This window comes from Pleurodeles waltl, chromosome 1_1, assembly GCF_031143425.1.
Source record: "Pleurodeles waltl isolate 20211129_DDA chromosome 1_1, aPleWal1.hap1.20221129, whole genome shotgun sequence".
Classification (NCBI taxonomy): Eukaryota; Metazoa; Chordata; class Amphibia; order Caudata; family Salamandridae; genus Pleurodeles; species Pleurodeles waltl.
The window spans coordinates 882,513,517-882,532,503 of NC_090436.1; positions in this window are offsets into that span (position 1 = coordinate 882,513,517).

Here is an 18,987-nt window from a genome sequence, read left to right on the forward strand (position 1 = left end):
TCTGCACCTGCAGAAACTGACCTTGCTTCAAAGGGGATGAAACTTGCCTAGCACGAAACCTTGAGATAAGTGTATTAGTCATTTCTACTGGAAAAATACAGCTTTAAAGTTAAAACGCATCTTTGTTAATACAAGTGAAAACCACACAGTTAAATTTGAGACCAGGCAACCAGGCCAAAGCCTCTGCTAAATTTAAGCTAAGCATATAACAGTTTCAACAAGAAAATCATAAAATACATCTGCAATTATGATGGATTACTACATTGTTGATTCTTCATGATTAATTAATCTTGTTTATAATAATGGCGAACTACTTTGTGGGCACATTTTCCACATACATTATTTTTCTTTGCTAAAATCACATTGCCTTATACGATTTTGTTACATGATATGTGAATATTTGTTAGTCTTTCTTTTTCTGCTTCATCACCACCAGGTTCAGGTTTATGTGTGAAAATGTCAAATGTCATTTAAGATGCATGTTCACTAACCTATTGATTACAAGAAAATAATCTGGCTGTCATTTAAGATACTCATGATAGGGCTACTTGCAATGCTCACAATACCTGAGTGCCGTTGGTAGCTCAATTTCTCCGCCTTAGAAGATTTGTCATTCATGGGTGGGTCCAAAGGAACCAACAGGGGACTAGTCCTCTTTGTATGGGTTCAGACGATCTTTGAGAAACATGAGAGTCTCGCCTGGCCACCTCATTATAAACAAACCTTGGCAAACAACAACTCAGTTACTGAGAGCTTTGGTGTGAACTTTCGACCAACATTTTAGTGATCACTTGGACAGCCAGCTGGCTGAGCTGCGATTTTCCTATCACGAGAATCGGACTGTTTTATGTTTGGATGAAAAGTAAATATATGTCTTCATTTTCTCTCTTGTTGGATTTTGACCAAGTGAACAAACCATGAGCCCATATGTATACTTTTTTTGCGTCACTTTTAGACGCAAAAGCGGCGCAAATTTACAAAATACAATTGTATTTTGTAAGTTTGCGCCGTTTTTGCGTCAAAAAGCGTCGCAAATGCGGAGCAAAAAAAGTATAAATATGGGCGCATGAATTTTACCAGGTTCATTCAGCAGAGAGACGATTGTTTCCATACAGAACTCAGGTGGCATATGAAAACGATTTGTTGGTTGTGCAACGATTTTCATAGCAGAACTGGTGAAAACAATGAGATCACCCAGACTCTTCCAAGTCTTAATAGTGCATGTGCGCAACAATTTGTCACATCTCTGAAAGTAGTGACAAAACCAATTCAAATTAGTGGTGTCATTGCAATCATTTCTAATGCCAGAGGGCTTTGCTGGGAACGGAGGAGATTAACTACTTCTGTTATTAGTTTTCCCTCTAAGCAAATGTATGCTGAGCACTGCGACTCCAATTCTACGGCGCGCAGCATCATCATTTCAGTAACAACATAAAAAGGCTCCTCTTCACCACTGTGGCTTGAAATTGAATTATATGTCTCATCGTGTGCATTTATGTATGGCAGCAAATGATTTCCCATGAGGTAAGCGCGGCTCGCTCTGCTGTGTATGAGTGATTGTAGCGTGCGTGCACCTGAGAGAATTCGTAAATCTCCTAATAGTACGGCATAGCATATGTTCTACTTCAAATGTGTTCCCAACTCTTCCCGTCTGCATGCATCATACATGGCGTTATTGTATTCCCCATAAAATATTCTGCCTGTAGAGCAAGGATGCCATGGACCCTCTTTGAAGCAAAGGAAATGTGCCCCACTTCCCTCTTGTTGGGCAGTAGAAGAGAGTCATAATTGAGGGCAAGGGACCTATCTCACGCCTGTGTATTGACGATAGGCTTGAAAAGCATGAACGCACCCGCATACGCTGCTAAAATTATAAACAAAAATACTGCATCTGCCACCGTACGAATTTTAAAAGTTAGCTTCTTATCAGGCTCTATTACTTAAACTGCATTCAAAAAAAATATTCACGTTTCTACAAAGTCCTTGTGAGCACACAAAAAATTACTAGTCGAGCACACACTGCACGCAGCTGAGGGGCGCCATTAGTCGAGCCACAGACAGGAGCTAAGAGGGAGGTGGCCAGTGGCTGAGGACTCTCATGAGCAGAGACCGACGTCATCACTGGGTGCCACAGCGTAGGCATTCAAACCCTTCACTGCTAGGTCTCCCCTCTTCCCAGTGCTAGGCCTTTTTTTGGCTATCTGGGCTAGTTCGCGATTAGGCATAACTTTTTGTCCACGTAAGCTAGCCATGCTAAATTTGCACCCCTTTTTTCCAACATCCTGGGGAATCTAAAGGTACCCAGGGTTTGTGGATTTCCCTGGAGGAGACCTAGAAATCAGCCATAATACAGCTACATTTTGTGGTTTTTGTGAAAAATGGGAAAAAGTGCTCCAGAAGAAAGTGTCTGGTTTTTCTCTGCAAATGACATAAACAAACAGTTTATGGTGCTAAACTTCCCAGCTTTCAGGAACAGGAAGATTTGAATCAGAAAACCACAATTTTCCACACAATTTTAGCCTTTTAATGGGACATCCCCAATTTTTCCTATTTTTTGTGCTTTCAACCTCCTTCCACTTAGTGGTAGAAATGGGTATGAAACCAATCATGCATGCTAGAAAACTATACATTACTGGAATGTAGATAGAATTCTGAATTCAGCAAGGGGTCATTTGTGTAGATCTTTTAAGCTGTTCCTATAGAAAGTAACAGTTGAAATAAAAAAATATTGAAATTGAGTTGAAAAAAATGCCCATTTGTCTTTAAGTTTTAATCTGTAACTTTTTCTAACTTTTGTGAATTTTTTAAAATCAATATACCGTTACATCCACTGGACCCTTACGGTTGAGAGGATATATAGGGCTTATAGGTTCACCAAGAACACGAGGTACCCAGAGCCAATAACTGAGCTGCACCTTGCAGTGGGTTTTCATTGTGTACTGGGTATACAGCAATTCATTTGGTAAAATATAAAGAGTAAAAAATAGGTATGAAGGAAACCTATGTGTTAGAAATTGGTTTTTTGGTTGGCAGTCAGGTTACCCCCTGTCCAAGCAAAAGCCCTCACTCTAGTCAGGGTAAGTCACACACAATCCAAGATTATCCTGTGCCCACCCTCTGGTAGCTTGGCACGAGCAGTCAGGCTTAACTTAGAAGGCAATGTGTAAAGTATTTGTGCAATAAATCATACAATACCACCATATAGCACCACAAAAATACACCACACAGTGTTTAGAAAAATATATAATATTTATCAGGATAGTTGTAGGTCAAAAAGAATAAAGATGCAATGGAAAATTGTAGAAATATCACGGAAAAGTGATATAAAGTGTCTTAAAGTCTTTAGAATATAAACAAAGTCTCTTTCAAGCACAAGTACCTTGTTGGGAGTGGAAGAATCTCCTCAGAGGGCCACAAGAGAAGAGATGCGTGGAAAAAGGGTGTGTGCGTTGATTTCTCCCCAGCACACACGGACTTGCGTCGTTATTTTCCACGCGGGGAAGTCGGGCGTCGTTTTCCGGCGCGCGGACAGTCTCTTTCTGTGGATCGTGGGGATTACCAGATGTCCCCGGTCTGTGTGTGGATTTTCCTGCTTGTTCTCCGGCTGCGCGTCGGTCTGCAGGGCTGCGCGTCGAAATTACGATCTCACGGCAGGCGTCGCGTCGATTTCTCCTCTAGACTTCGATCTGCGGGCTGCGCGTTGAAATTACGATCTCACGGCAGGCGTCGCGTCGATTTCTCCTCTAGAGGTCGGGCGGCGTTGTCCTTGCGAGGTCGGGCGGCGTTGTCCTTGCGAGGCCGTGCGTCGGATCTTCGATCGTCCCAAGAGCGTTGCGTCGATCAGCGTCGGAGTGCGGCGTTTTTCTCGTCGCGAAACAAGCTGTGCGTCGAAATTTTCGGCGCACGGAGCGTCCAAGTAAAAGAGAGAAGTCTTTTTGGTCCTGAGACTTCAAGGAACAGGAGGCAAGCTCTATCCAAGCCCTTGGAGAGCACTTTCACAGCCAGACAGGCTTTGAGCGGCCAGGCAGTTCTTCTTGGCAGGATGTAGTTTCTGGTTCAGGTTTCTTCTCCAGCAAGTGTCTGATAAGGTAGGGCAGAGGCCCTGTTTTATACCCAAATGTGCCTTTGAAGTGGGGGAGACTTCAAAGAGTGGCTAAGAAGTGCACCAGGTCCCCTTTCAGTTCAATCCTGTCTGCCAGGGTCCCAGTAGGGGGTGTGGCAGTCCTTTGTGTGAGGGCAGGCCCTCCACCCTCCCAGCCCAGGAAGACCCATTCAAAATGCAGATGTATGCAAGTGAGGCTGAGTACCCTGTGTTTGGGGTGTGTCTGAGGGAATGCACAAGGGCCTGTCAACCAAGCCCAGCCAGACGTGGATTGTAAGGCACAGAAGGATTTAAGTGCAAAGAAATGCTCACTTTCTAAAAAGTGGCATTTCTAGAATAGTAATATTAAATCCGACTTCACCAGTCAGTAGGATTCTGTATTGCTATTCTGGCCATACTAAATATGACCTTCCTGCTCCTTTCAGATCAGCAGCTGCCACTTCAACAGTGTATGAGGGCAGCCCCAATGTTAGCCTATGAAGGGAGCAGGCCTCACAGTAGTGTGAAAACAAATTTAGGAGTTTTACACTACCAGGACATATAACTACACAGGTACATGTCCTTCCTTTTACCTACACAGCACCCTGCCTTAGGGGTTACCTAGGGCACACATTAAGGGTGACTTATATGTAGAAAAAGGGGAGTTCTAGGCTTGGCAAGAACTTTTAAATGCCAAGTCGATGTGGCAGTGAAACTGCACACACAGGCCTTGCAATGGCAGGCCTGAGACAAGGAAAAGGGGCTACTTAAGTGGGTGGCACCACCAGTGCTGCTGGCCCACTAGTAGCATTTAATTTACCAGCCCTATGCACATAAAGTGCACCTTACTAGGGACTTATAAGTAAATTAATAGTCCAATCAGGTATGATTCCAGGTTACCATGTTTTAGGGGAGAGAGCATATGCACTTTAGCCCTGGTTAGCAGGGGTAAAGTGTGCAGAGTCTATAAACCAGCAAAAACAGTGTCCAAAAAGTGGAGGGAGGCAGGCAAAAAGTTAGGGGTGACTACCCTAAGGCTGTCAGGTCTAACACTATGTATTTCTGAAATGGGCACAAGATATGGCGTTTATAGCTGTGGTTATTTTCACAACTCTGAATTTGTAGGTACACATACAGGCATGTGAATTAGGGGAATTTCTCAAAATGACTTCTTTCTTACACACTGTTTTACATTTGAAAGGTGGAAATGTAGAGAAAAACAATCGGTAATAACATTTGTTCTGCTATTCTTTGTTTCTTCAAGTCTACTGATAAAAATGGTACCTCACTTATGTGGGTAGGCCCAATCACATTTTTTCCACTGAAATTTGACCCTCTTTTACAATGTGCCTAGCTGTGGATTTGCGGGTATAGCTCAGCTGGCACCTAGGGAAACCTAGCAAACCGATAAATTTTTCAAAACTAGACACCTAGTAAAATCTAGGATGGGGTGTCCTGTGTGGCTCACACCACATTTTTTTCCCCCAGAATCCCCTGCAAACCTCATAATTTGCCTAAAAAGCACATTTTCCTCACATTTCTATGATGGAAAATTCTGGAATCTGGCGGAAGCCACAAACTTCCTCCCACCCAGCATTTCCCCAATTCTCCTGATAAAAAATGGCACCACACTTGTGTGGGTAGGCCTAGTGCCCACAACACTGAAACATAGGCACATCACATTTTTCAACTGAAAACAGACTAGTTTTTTGCAATGTGCCTAGTTGCGGACAACTAGAGGAATCCAGGATGGAGTGACTTGTATGACTCACGCCACATTCTTTTAATAAGAATCCCCTGTAAACTACAGAATTTATCTAGAAAAACAATTTTTTCTCCCATATCTGTAATGAAAAGTTCTAGGTTCTAAGTGGAGCCACAAACTTCCTTCCACTCAGGATTCCTAGAAGTCTCCTGATAAAAATTGTACCTCACTTGGGTATGCAGGCTTTGTGTCTGTGACAGGAAATGGCCCAAAACGCAACATTAATACAACAAATTTTGTCTACGCAAAACTGTTTTTTGCAAAGAGGATAACTGGGGTTATTACTCTCTACCTAAGCCGGCACCTACGGAAACCCAGCAAACCTGTACATTTTTTAAAACTAGACACCTAGAGGAATCTAGGATAGTGTAACTAGTGTGGCTCTAACCAGGTTTTACCCAGAATCCCTTGCGAACCCCAAACTTTGACTAAAAAAAAACGTTTTTCTCGCATTTTGAGATGGAAAATTCTGGAATCTACACAAACCACAAACTTCCTTCCAGCCAGCATTCTCCTAAGACTTCTGATGAAAATGGTACATCACTTGTCTGGGTAGGCCTAGTGCCTGTAACAGGAAAAGGTCCAAAATGCAACATGGATACATCAAATTTTCTATGCAAAACTGACCCGTTTTTTCCAATGAAGGTAGCTGTAGTTTTGGGTCTCCTACATCAGCCGGCACCAAGGGAAACCAGCACACCTGTCTATTTTTGAAAACTAGATACTTAGGAAAATCTGGCTGGGGTGACTTGCATGGCACCCATGAGGTTTTTTACCCACAATACCCTGCAAAGTTCAAACTCTGCCTAAAATCACACATTTCCTTACATTTCCATGATGGAAACTTTAGGAATCTGCAGAAATCCACAACATTTCTACCATCCAGCATTGCTCCACTTGTGGCGATAAAAATACTGCACACTTGCGTGCTGGGCCTAGTGCCAGTGACAGGAACTTATAAAATAAAGGACAAAGGGAGCCCTTGAATGGGGTCTTGTTTTGACATCGGTTGGATCCGTTCCTGTCACTGGCTCTAGGCCTAACCACAGAAGTGGCACCGCTTTTTTATAGTCAGACGTGGGACTGTCACGCACGCTGCACTGCTTTGGTGGTGTTCCAGTTACAGTCCCTTTAAGGTGGCGCATGTGGTCTTTAAGGCTGCGTACTGCACCATGTCAGTCCTCTCGTAGCCCCCACCCCTACTCACCTGTTGATCATTGGCATCCATGCCAGCATTCTCCATTTCATCGCACAGTGATCTCCTGCAACTTCGACCCTTGAATCCTTCTTACGTTGGCTTCCTTATTCCCGGAGTTGTGACAGTTTCATTCTTGGCATTGGGTTTGTCTGTTTGTTCTGCCTGCTTCTCTGGAACTCTGAAGTAACTACAGAAACTACAAAAGATAAAACAATGTTAAAGTGGCACACTTCTCAGGATGGTAACATTTGAATTTACACAAAAAGTATACATAGACAAATAATTATCTAATGGAATACTGGGAAAATAACTGGTGATTCACAGTTTTTTGCTTGCAAAGGAGAAAGTGATACACATTCGTTTTTCAATAAGATTATTTTTTAACTCACCACTATTACTCATAGAGGAACTATTTTTGTTATGTATGAGTCTTGATTACTTCTCTACTCCCTTGACAAGATACCCATCGCCTACTTGAAAAGACTACTAAGTTATGAACGTATGAACTGACCATTACTTACATATGAGTTGAATCCGCATTTATGAACTATTGATAGTGTTGTACTTTTTTTCCTTATTTCTTTCTAGCTCCTGAATTAGAGACTATAGGTGGGTGTGGGGAGATTACTGACCTATTCAGATACATAAATAAGTTAATGTGATATGTATGGTGACATTAATGTTTAGTTTGCTTTCTAGATTAAATGCATCTCATTTCCAGCACACTAGGAACCTGAGTCTTCATGAAACAGGAGAAGGGGCGTTTGGTAGGTCTCAAGGGGAAACAATAGTGTTTTTGACAAACAACTTATTGTAATAATATCTAAGCATTGAGTAGTGTTGTTATTTGTTGTAGAAGCTGAGTACATACCCAAAGTCTGCATGTGCAACAAAGCGTTGGATTGGTGTAGCTTCATCCCTTTGTCCTGGTGGGTCAGACGTGATCATTTAGTGGTCCGTTTGAGTTGCAGGGCAGTAGGGTACTAGATCATACCCATTTCACTCCTACGAAAAGGTACCAATTCTGACAGGGGCAATGCTGGGTGTCAGGAATTTTGTGGATTCCGGAAGTTTCCATCACAGAAACATGAGGGAAAATGTGTGCTTTAAGTCAACATTTGAAGTTTGCAGGGCATTGTGGATAAGAAAATAGTGTGGGATGGATGGGAAGCACAACATCTTGGACTCCCCCACATGTCTAATTTTCAGAAGTCAGTGTCTGTTAGATTTTTCCATGTGGCAGCCTACCCAAGCCCGAAAAGTGCAGTTGTTCACCATTGAAGTGGGATGATACTGGGAGTTAGTCAAACTCTCCTGGCCTATTTTGTAAAAACACCCACCCTGGGCAGCCCCCACCGTTACAAAAAAAGTAACCCATGGTGTCTACTGGGCTTTCTGCCCATATGGGGATAATTGTCACCATCTGCCCGCTCAGGGGACAGGAAGACTGTTTTCCTTTTTTGGGTGGGTTGGGGCATGACCAATCCCTTGCTGGGCAGGCCTCACTCCTACAAATAAGAAGTAATCCCTGATATCTAGAGATCTTTCTGATCCTCTGGAGGGGGGGGGGGAGATGGGGTAACTGGCCCCTTCTGTCCCCAAAAGGGGCAGAAAGACTGTTTCCATTTTTTTTTTTTTTTAGGGGAACCTGGCCATGCCCATGCTGGCCAGGCCCCACCCTCTACAATTAAAAAAAGAGAAAAAGTAATCCCTTGGGCCCACTGGCTTTCTGCCCCTCTCCGGGCAGATTGGCCTAACAATAGGGCCAATCTGCCCCCAACGGGGGAAGAAAATGGCAAAAATAATGCCCCCATAATGGGGAACGACCCTTTCCCAAGGGGCCGCTCCCCATCAAATGTAATAGTTGTATCCCTGGTGTCTAGTGGTATTCTGCCTCTCCCCTGGTGGGCAGATTGGCCTACAAATAAGGCCAATCTGCCCCCAGAGGTAGCAGAAAACAGTCAAAGTAATGCTTCCATTATAAGGAGCAGCCTTTGCCAAAATGGCTCCTCCCTTGGAGAAATTCTGTCATGAGCAATGGTGTATTTTGGAGCAAAGAGTGCAGGGCTACCTGGAAAAAACTGGACTGATAAGATGGTTTTGTCCCATTGTTGGGATGTTGATATTGGGGGCACAGGGCTGGCAGGAGGGGGAACTGAATTGCTGGAGGTCCTGTTCATTCTGCTCTACTCAGCTTTGTCTGGAGTGATAGGTGGAAGGGAGCATCGCCTGGTAACCCCGGCAGGGACAGAGCATTATGCGGTGCTCTGATGTTGTGTATTGATGATCAGACTGTGTGTAGTTCACATCCCCCTGGAAGACAGATTATGGATGATGATGACATGATTTCCTCAGGTACCCTTGGGAAGGCAACCTCTATTGTTGGCACCACGTACTTGCCCCTCTGGGCGATGTATATTTGAAAGAATTGGTCTGACATGATTGCATTTCCTAGATGGTTGAAGTGAAATGGGGAACCTTGGCAAAGATGTGCTTTATTCAGTGTATAATTCATGAGACAATTGCTACTTTGCCTTATCTTGCTTCCTTTTATTTTCATATCCAACACATACGTTACTGCTATTTTCATTCCTTCTTGGGATTTTGTGAACGAAAGAGTTACATCTTGGTAGAACCACAGAATGGTGTTTGTCTCTCTCTCTCTCCCAGAGGGAAGAAAGAAGGGGAGAGAGAACGGATGCAGTTTTGTTTTGGCTGTACGGCGATTTGCACGTTGTTAGCACACTAATGTAAAGTTTGGTCCAATCATGTCCGAATTCTGATTCATTATTCTCTTCGTCCAAAAACACAGCCAAAACATGTTTCATCTGGCGTCAACTCCTGCAGTTTGTTGGGGTTCTGGCATCAATTCCTTATTGCTGTACACAATTTACGAATATCATCACACTCGTGAATAGCTAGGAGTCTGTGTTCTTGGTAACCATCTCCATTCTTTCAATCATCAATCAATGTCGTCACAAAATGATCCACATACTGATCTGTCAGAGAAGCCCACTGGGCTCTGCCTGATTGCCCTGTAGGCAAGAACGACCCTGGCACTCAGAAACAGTGTGTGCTGTCTACGGCTTATTCCTGATTTGGAGAAATTCTGAGCTAAATGTACATGATTTGGACATAATAACTAAGTAATATATCTATACTGAGGTATACTTCACAAGTACACACATTCAGGGTGCTGTCACTGGTTATACCATGCCCTCATTTTGAAGCAAAACGCTTCTGAACTTAGATTTTAATGAAAAAATCGACAATAACTTGTAAAAGGCTGCACAGGCCTTCGTGTAATGCTCCTGCAAAAGACATGATTCTCACAATGTCTTACAATTAGAACTACCTTAAACTACCTGCATGCATTATATTATGGATATCTTACCTACACTGCATATTGGAATTGCTTCAGATTGCAGGTACTGTCACAGTGAAATCAATTTACACAAGAAAAATCAAAAGATAGTGGTTCATGTCAGGCAAACAAGAGGCAACTCCTAAATGTGTTACCTTGTAAGAAAAAAAAATTAAGAGCTCCCAAACCTTCAGGCTTGTGGCATGCTTTAAAATTACTGCTTAAGTGATGTCCACTACTACTGTGTTTATAAAACAGATCTAGGCAGAGGAAAATTGGTTAGTTGCACTCCATGTGATATTGTAATATCTTGAACAATCATTCTGTAACACCAAAACCGCTTGCCTATTATAATTTACTCTGCTCACAGCCAACCACTGTCAATTACAGTGTGTGACATTGACACAAATGTGTGTGTTAGATATCAACTTTACAGTTCTGAATTGTGGTGATTGGTTAAGAGTAAAATTCCTACATAATATGCATAGTAATTTGAATTTGAAGAACATGGGGCCTCTTTGTCTGCTGTCTAATTTATTTTACATGATTTGGCATTCAAATTTACCCTAACCTTGTGAATGTTCACCAACATTTGCAGATGTCCCCACCCTTAAAAGACATTATCAACATTATCTCCTATGGGTTTATTTGAATTATGACCCTTCATTATTTTCTGTGGGATGGTACTGCAGTACCCGTGGTTGGCCAAGTGTGGTAATGGATAAACTACTGTTTTATTTTTGTAGTTGCTTAACACTCGAATTTTATGAATGGCCTAAAGTAATAACTTCCTCTAAAAGTCTAAATTATTAAAAACTGTAAGTTACCTTTGTGAATCAGGCCCAAAATATTTTGAATGAAGCTGCATCATCACAAATATCATATGGTTTTGCCAGTGACTTGTGGTGATTGAAAAGGCTTCATTTCTCAGATTAACTGAGCAAAAATTTGTGATCCAGCAGAATTTCTTTGAAAATGACAAGCTCAGCCCTACATTTTCTGTGCATCAATTGCACCATGGCTTCCAGGAAGGGCTTCAATTAGTTTCTGGTTTATTGGATTAATGAGTCTGATCACAGCTGAATCTGTGTATCATCAGTACAGGTTAAACTTTCAGGCCAATGAGGACTCAGTGAATCACTTCATCGGACCTGTAGTCGTGTTCTGCTAGGGGCATATTTAGAATTTACACATCCCATGGTTTTAGGGGTAATTACAATTCATTGCATAATCCTGTAAACTCACAAGCTTCTGAAGAACTATATAATATGCAACAATAAACAAACCATTGATCTCATGCTTTTCTCTGTGATTATCACTTGGGATTTTTCATCTGCTTGCTAAAATATTGAGAGTGATTTAAGAATGAATAATAATAATAATGTGGAAAGAGGCAAATCATGCACCATTTTGTGGTATAGCTTAAAAGGTTGTGAAGAAGGACAGCTGACATAGATAAAGACTTTGGGCATTTAAAATGATGTCTACCTATTGTGGTGAAGCTGGACCTTAAAGTTTACCAATGAGTTTGAAGGGCCCATAAAATATTGTCAAATACCTTCTGAATGTCCAGTGCTAGAAGATCAAAGGGTATTTTTAATTTTGAGGTGGAGGTCAATATGTGGAGATACCGGTCTTGTATTATTCTGTAGATGTAAGTACCAACCTATAAGGAAATCTGCATGATCAGAAGGACGCAGAATAGCGCTACTATTAATAACAAATTAGCTAAAACCCTAGCCCTAATCTTGCACTATTGGTCAGATAAATGGGCTTACAATAGATAGTGGTGTTCCACAAACCTCCCACACAATGGTAATTTTATCTTGTTAAAAAATGTGACTACTGATGTACCCTAATGCCTTATTTAAGCCATAAAATATGCTGTTTTGGAACCAAACCATCCAGGCCTTTGTAGATCTAATTGGAACTTCAATACTGTTAATGTCAATCTTACTTTCTACTGTTTGTTTGAATTCAGCAAACCTGAGCATCCATGTTGTCTGTGATAGAAATTATGTGTGGTTATGAAAAAAACAGTACCGAATTCCAGGAACATTTTGACAATTCACCAGTGGGAGTTTTGGAAATGGTTTGGACCTATAAGTACTTAGGAATTCTAATCAATGATAAGGTCTCCTTTACAGGTAAGTTTGATGTTTTAAGAGCAAAGACATTGGCACTTATTATGACCCTGGCAGTCCGAAGACCACCAGGGCCATGGTGACGGTCTCACTGCTGACAGGCCACCGGTGAAGCCCGGCAATTTACAAGTGTGGCACTGTGGTCTCTGCCAAATGACCACATCTCTGCTGGTACCACCAGGGCAGTAGGACAGCTGGACCAGAGGACAGCACCTCCGGGCCGGTGATCCTCTAAAAACCGCCGGCGGTACTACGAGTCACCTTTCTGCCATGGTTTCCACTGCGTTAGCAACGCCATGAAAACCCTGGCAGAAAGACTGCAGGCGACAGGAAATTCCTTTCCTGCTGCCGGCAGATGACTCCTCCTCCCTGAAATTCCAATACCCCCAACCTCCCTTCCATGACAGCACCCCCCACCCCCACCCCACCCTTTCCCTTCCATAACAGCAACCCCCACCCCATGACAGCACCCTCCTCCACCCACCCTTCCCGCATACATGTACACACACACCCACACGTACAAGCATTCACCAACATGCATACACACACTCATTCACCAACACTTACATACACTCATTGACCAACACTTACATACATGCATTCACCAACACGCATACATACATTCATTCACTCAAACCAACACACACACATTCACACAAACTTACCAACACACACTCACCTCAACAATCACACACGCATCCACACACGCATACACACTTACATTCACACACGCAGACATACACCCACTCACACATGCATACACAACACCCTCCCACCCTCGTCCCCTGTCAGATGATCAACTTACCTTGTCTGGGGAGGTGGTCGTCTGCCAGGGAACGGGACCTGGCGCTTCCACCGCCGGCTGTGCCCCGCCATCAGGATACCGCCACGCAGTATTACTGCTCGTAATACAGTGGGTTGAATCCTTTTGACATGGCAGTGATGGCTGTGGAACCGCCTCAGCGCAGCCTACTGCCAGCACGACTGCTGACAGATTACTGCCCAAATTGTGGCAGAAATCCTTCAGTAGTCGTAATATGGCAGTCGGAAGACCGCCAGCACTGGTGGTCTTCTGGCACCAACGGCTTCGACGGTCTTTGTAAAAGACCGCCAAAGTCATAATAAGAGCCTAAATCATTTTATTTATGCAGGTGCCTGGAGATCATATTTATCCATCTGTCTCCAGAGTTATGAGCTGCAGTCTGGGATTCAAGAAGTGACTAGAGCCTCCCTTAAACTTTTTCTGAACCAGAAGACAAAAGTACTCTCTCTTATAGTTGATAAGAATTCTCTGGCAGCCAAGAAGCATGCTTAGTCAGTGATTACCTCATTTGATAAACTGAAAATTCAGCCCTATATGTCTGCATTTTTTCCATCATGTCTTGGCAGATATCCAACCAAGGACGGTGTCCCACAATGGATACAACAATGGTCATCTAATTGCTGCAGACTTTGTGGATATACACAAGAAACATAAGTGCACATTGTATGTGTCTCTCCTTATCTTCTTGAGGCATTTTGTATTCTTTTAAAGCCATTGTTTTGAAAAGCAGGAGTGAAAACATGTCGTCAAACTATTTTGCTTTGCTTTTTGGGTAAATCAATCCCTCTGATTTGTTGGTTTGTTAAGTTTCTGGCTTTGACAAAAAGAATGTGCACATCTCTTTTCTAAACTGTTAGCACTGTTGTATCTCCTCTGAGTTTTCTGGTTAATGTTTTGTATGAAGGTCTGGCGGGATACCTTATACTGATACCTAGAGGATTGGCATTTGTCTTGCACATTACAGGCACTTCTATCTAATTCTCTAAAGGGGGCCACTTTTATTTTGGTCCCCGAAACTATTTTCTGTCGCCGTCCGATCCTGAATTTGACATTTTTTAGTATTTTGCGGTTTATAACAAATCTATCACCCTGTAGCTGATGCATGGAGGCACGAAGGTTGAGGCAGTACTCTTCATAGAGCCTGCTGATGTGCACTCAATGTGAATACAGAGACTGGCTGCAAAGGTATTTTTGGGTCACGATATTAGGAGTTCGGATTTCTGTTGCCCTTGATCATACATTACACTCAGTCCCACAGATAAAGCTTGTCTCTCTTCCACTTGAATTATGTCAGACTATCAAGGGGTGTGAATGATGCTGGCTCAAACTAAGTGTTCAGCTTTTTTTGTCTTGTAGGCCATTCAGTGCCCGACTAAAATGGGTTGGGTGGAACGTCCACTATAACCATAAACCTTGGTTCTCTCCCAAAACATTGGTGTAATAACTGAGTAGCACTACATTGAGATAAATGCTCTTTCGATGCATATATTTTCCCACTGAAGGATGAAGTGTTGCAAATGATTTGACATAAAGAAGAGATTAACCTAAAATTATGGAGGAGAGATAGCAGTGCAGTGGGACAATATTTACTTGTGGCACCCAAAGAAATGCATTCAATCAACTAAGAAACCATTTTGCTTCTGATATACCTGCCAGGGTGTGGAGGTAACTTGAGATATCAGTTCACCATCGTTTCCTGGTGGAAAAAAACATTAGTGTATCTCAGAAGAACAATGAAGAAAACACATTCTAGTTCCAAAATATCCATTAGACAGGACTTAAGGCCCTTTGATAAAACCCATTTTTGTCTTTGATGGTGATAGAAACCTACCTGCATCACTCCTCTTCTGAAGTCACTAGTCACTGTGTGTTTTTTATGGGAAGGTACTAAATTATCGCACATATTAGGTAATAAGATAATATCCTTCTTGAGTAATAAAGAGTGTATTGGTACAGGGTGGAGAACATAACTGGTGTCATCGTGGGACAGCCAAAAAAAGCTGCTAGCAAGAAAAATAAAGTGATGAGAATGGAAACTTTGATCATTGTAAATAATGGCTGTTAATAGCCTGTAAAAACCAAAGGCGCAGACCTGCACAATGTACATTACTTAAAAAACATACTAATGGGTCCCTAAAAGGCCAAGCAACATAGTACAAAAGTGGTGGCACTGAATGCCCCTAAACAAAAATTGAAATTGGAAAAAGATTCTCAACATTTTTATCCGTTTCAATCCTCTTCATCAAGCGCCTTAACACGGATGCTTGGGCTTATGAAATGATACTGGAGACCTTACGTCCCTGTGGGAAAAACACAGGTTTGTAATCACTGAGCATATGAATCCTAGTAATATGAATAAGAAAAAAAAAAGGGGTCCTATGGGATGGGAAATTTATTTTTAACATACCTTTATTTGAGATTTTATATTTTAGGATTAATTTTATTATCGAGGTCATGAGGGTAAACCAGAAAAGCATTTCGTGGAAGCTATGATTGCCATAATCCCTAATAGGAGAACCATTACACTACATCTGAACTAACGACTTGGTCCATTGTTGAGCTACGAGTACCTTGGTCATGTAAAATGAAATCTGAAACTAGTATCTAAAATGGTTCCCCCAGGTGACATTGTATTCCTTCTCGAAAGTAACAACACATGTAAGCAAAGGCCAGATTCAAATGACTTACTTACTTTAGATGTAAATGTCTTTAGAACATCTCTGACTCTTTGCTTTCGCTTGAGGAGAAGCCTAATTAACCGTGTACCCTCCTTCTCAAAATAATCAATTTCTCTACCAAATTCGGATGGAGTATCTGTCCTAATAGAATATTTAGCATGTTTTGACTTAACAGATCCAACTTCAGAGACTTAATATTTCTCAACTCATTCTAGGTATGGGTCAGCACCGCAGTTGTCTGAAGACGTATGGTTGCCAATTCCTTACAAATTACAGAGGGTGGGCCTTTGGTTCTGACTAGGTGAGTGTGCTATCTCACCTCATGCCGCTGGTTATTTGGGGAATCGTGTCACCTCTGAAGGTGTGCTTGCATTGTTATGCTTTGTATTGTATTTTACTTCCCAAAGGTATGAATTTTCACACTTTACATTTCTTATTTCATAGATGTGGTGCATGCAGAAAGCAATCTTTTTTTTTTTTTTTACCCCAATAGCAGGCTTTTTAGTATTTTTGGCAGGATGCAAAATTTAAGCCAGCCCATTTGGCTTTGTCAATGCTTGTTCTACTTGCATTTGGACTAAAGCTAAGAAAGCCGTTTAAAGTGGATGTATTTGCCAGTTAGGGTGCTCTTAAAAAACTATACAATGGCCTTTTTCACATCGATTTTCAAGGAAAGTAGATAGATTGATGTTCTGACTACAGCGGAAAGCTCCGACGTTACACCTTACAGTTGTCTTCCATATACCTTACTAGATGGGGCAGGATGGAAACCACCAAGATGATGCTTAGAGGGATTGCTATGAACAAACTATGGGTCTGATTCACAAAGGTAAACTGTTAGTAAAATTAAACTCGTATTTTTCTGACTAAAAAAAATAGCAAACTTACACAAAAGTGTAATTGGGTGGGATTGGGTGGGGGGAGTTTACAGGGTCATGTTGTTTTCCACTAGTGGTAACTGATGATATCATTGGAGATACTGTCATCCACTTTGAACGAATGATCCTTTCTCGCTGATGAATAATTTTCTAAAGTCGCAATCTGTCCATTTGTGAATTGAAAAAAATCGCACATTTATAAAGAAAAGTGTAGGTTTACCTTTGTGAATCTTACATGGTTCAAGTCACCTTAAATATATATATATATATATATATATATATATATATATATATATATATACACGCATATTCGTGTTTCGTGTTTTATCCCAAATTGACTCATTTTACTAACCTCTAAAAGGCGGCTTCGTGCATTGTAGTCCGGCCACCTGAAGCACGACATTCCTTTCACCAGATTATTATAATGTCACTGTCTGTTAAAACACTGGAGACATCAGCAAGCTGTCAGAATCAAAGGCGCTGTGTTTCTTGCTGAGGACACTCTCCATGAATTATTCATTGGGAGGGCTCGTCAGTGCCTTGCATTTCCACGATCTGGAGCAATTCTGCTGTCACCCTCAATAGCTCTGGCAGAACTAAGTGCTGAGCTTTGTACAGGCTGCTGTCTGATCCAAGGGTGCAGGGGGGGCGGGCAGCTCAGATACCCAGCTGTGCTAATCCCCATTTGATTCTTTTCCTTTTGTTGTGGGAAATTCGCATTCAAGGCCTGTTCTTGTGGTAGACTGAGAAGAAAGTGCTCGTGAACGCCATTATTACAGCTGGGGTTATTTTTAGACTACGTTGAAAAGTCTTATGTGTTCTATGCGTATGAATGCAGGAGCGATTTCACCCCAAGCCCTGTGATGCATCCAATATCCATGCTCTGGTGTAGGCACAGCAGAAAAAAATGCACCTGCCTAATTTATAGATACTTAATTGACTTTTCCTCAATCACAATGTATTCACAAACTGGAAATACCACGGCACTCGACATGCCCATCCCTAGGAAATCGACACTCCTTCCATCGGCGATATTAACAAATATGACACTAGAAAATCTATTGAATGACAGCTGAATCCATTCTCACTACTAGTAGTCAGTATTCTGAAATGATTGTGTCTTGTTACATCTGTGTAATATCAGGATGGGATGCCAGTGTTGCCATAACTCACGAATGGAAACGAAGGGCTCAGCAGGGCAGTGGTTGCAGGCTTCCAGTCTCAGCAGTCTTGGTACTCACAACCTCCTTCTTGCGACACTCTGGATTGCTGAGTTGGGCTCTGAGCTGAGCAGCGTGTACCCTTTACCCCTATGGTGGAGACAACCACCATTCTGTCTTTTGTCCGTGCCTTTATCCGACAGCTTGAGTGTGACAACACTGGCTAAAGCAGTTTAACAGACTAGACTCTGCACTTCAAGAGTAAATTTGGAAATGGCACCAGGGAGTGGTTGTAAAATGGGAAATTTATACTATCACGTAGGATAAGAAAAGGAGAAATTAAAGGGGCACAGAGAGGCACATGCACATACAAAATCCCTACAAAATATTAAGTCAACTCCAATTCAGGAACGTTACACCCATATCTCCTCTAGGAGAACCACTTCTCAAACGGCTTAAATTCACTCCAAGCCTTGTAGCATGCCCCATACAGGTACTGCATGTGAATCAAATACAAAACAATGGAAGCAGTGAATAACCGTACTAGAGCAGAGTGGATTATTAAAAACATTTTTTTTTTAAGTAGAAAACCATCCATGATATGTACACATCTACAAAAGCAGTAATTATTAGAAACTTTTTCAGGTGTCATAGGCAGGCGGTGGTTAGTGGGCTCAGTTCTTGTAAATCAGAGACATTTCCAACTGGTGTCCCACCACTTAACATCACTATTTGACATACAAAATGGAGTTGGATACTCAACAAGCATTGAATAGCAGTTAATAAATCACTGTCTAACCAGTACTTCGTATAGTAAAAAGAAAAATACCTTATTATTGTACAGACCCTTAAAACAATACTGACAATTCAGAATGGGCAATACTAATGGGTACGAA